Source organism: Melopsittacus undulatus, chromosome 3 (assembly GCF_012275295.1).
Source record: "Melopsittacus undulatus isolate bMelUnd1 chromosome 3, bMelUnd1.mat.Z, whole genome shotgun sequence".
NCBI classification, from domain to species: Eukaryota; Metazoa; Chordata; class Aves; order Psittaciformes; family Psittaculidae; genus Melopsittacus; species Melopsittacus undulatus.
In genome coordinates this window covers 25753756-25756015 of record NC_047529.1, presented here as the reverse complement: position 1 = coordinate 25756015, position 2260 = coordinate 25753756, and positions in this window count along the sequence as shown.

Here is a 2260-nt window from a genome sequence, read left to right as displayed (position 1 = left end):
TAAAGCAAAAGCTGTGCATGCCAGCAAAGCAAACCAAGGAATTCATTCACTGCTTCCCATCATCAGGCAGGTGCGCATCCATCTCCAGGAAAGGAGGGCTCCATTGTGTCTAATGGTTACTTGGGAAGACAAAACCCATCACTCTGAAAGTGTATTCCCCCCCCCCTTCCTTCTTCTCCCCCAGCTTTATATGCTGAGCATAATGTCATATGTTATGTAATATTCCTTGAGTCAGCTGGGGTCAGTTGTCCTAGCTGTGTCTCCTCTCAACAATCTGTGCACTCCCCAGCATACTCTCTGGCAGGTGGGGTGAGAAGAAGAAAAGGCCTTAACTCTGTAAGCACTGCTCTGCTATAAATAACGATCTCCTCCCCTCTCCCATATTATCAATGCTGATTTCATCACAAACCCAAAACATAGCCCCATACAAGCTATTATGTAAAAATTTAACTCTATCCAAGCCAAAAACAGTGCAGTAATGACAAGAATCAAACTTATGTTTGACAATAGCATATTTCCTTGTCTGATCCTATGTTTTATGGATGAGACAATGCTGCCTTTAGAAGATTGATCATTCTGTGTAAAGGGTGTTTCTCAAACTATTTTTCTTTCCTTATCCTGAAGGCACATAAGGCACAGGCATTTGCTTACTTATTTTTTGTGATATTATCACTACATAGAATCACAGAATTGTAGAATAAACTGAGTTGGAAAAGATCTTTAAATTCATCAAGTCCAACCATTACTCCAAGACTGCCAAGACCACCACTAAGCCATGTCACTATGGCACTCATCTACATGATTTTTGAACACTTCCAGGGATGATGATTCCACCACTTCCCTGGGCAGCCTGTCCAATGACTGATCACCCTCTTGGTGAAGAAATTTTTCCTAATATCTAATCTAAACCTCCCCTGGTGCAGCTTGAGGCCGTTACCTCTTGTCCTATTGTTGTTACTTGGGAGAAGAGACTGACTCCCACCTCACTACAACCTTCTTGTAGAGGTCGATAAAGTCTGCCTGAGAGCAACAGGTATTTTTATAGCCAAGAAGGTAAGATACAACAAGGGTGTTTGGACTTGTGAGTGCACAGAACATTACCTGGATCAAAACCAAAGGATTTTGATCAGTTCTCTGAAGTCTGATTGGCAGCCAATTGTTGCAGGGGTCAATAATGAGACCAGTACTTAACATCTCTCTAACATCTTCATTAGTGAACTGGGAGGTGGGATGGTGTACACCTCCAGCAAGAACAGTGATGTGGGAGGAGCAGTCAATAGCTGCAGTTCAGAGGGACCCCAGAATCTAGAGAAGTGGGATGACATGGACCTCATGAAGTTTGACCGAGGTAATTACAGTCCTGCATCTGCAATAGAGTAACACCATGCAAGAGTAGAGGCTGGGAACCAGGTGACTAGAACATAACTTTGAAGAAAAGGACCTGAGTGGGCACTGTGTTCAGTATTTGTGAAAGAATTTCTGGAGTACTGTGACAAGTGTTTGCCCTTAAAGTAGCCAAAAAATTCAGAAGTCTTCATTGTGGATGCTTGTATCTAAACCAGTCAACCTGTGACCCCAGTATAGAAAAAAAAAAAAACAAAACCCACCAACTGTTTTTAAAACATGATTTGGCTGACCAGTTAGGGACAACTAACTGAAGAGGAACTAAACTGTGCTGTAAGCCTCTATCTTCTTCCACTGATACTGAAGCAGTGGCAACCTTTGGCATCTAGGACACAGAAGTGAGTATTAGATCAAGTGCCTTGTGACAGAAAACAACTTTTCTGTGCATATGATACTGGTGTGGCTGTGTTTGAATAATCTGAGCTGCAGCCCTGCAGTACTTGTGAAATGGCTGGTACCTTCCCTGTCCATCCCATCACCAGCCACAGTCTTCACTAGACTTCCCCAGGCCAGGTTTGCTGCCTCTGCTCTCAGACTCACTGTGACAACCAGCTTTGGATGACTCAAAATCTTCCTCTACAGTCTCCGGGCTTCAGAACTTATCCCAGATATCCTGTACCTGCTTTTTAAGACAAACAGTGAAATCTATCTGATTTCTCCAGCTCCTAGAGAAGGACAGAGGCTAGTACAAAAGGGAAAGGGTACAGGGCTTTTTTATTGTTCAGCTTCTGCCTGGAAATTGTTAGTATTTTTACATGAGCTGGAAGGAATTGTGTATTATAACAATTTTTTTTGCAAAAATACTGTCACAAGTGCCTGTGGCCATTGACCTACCTTTTCGAGTCTTTTGTCAATG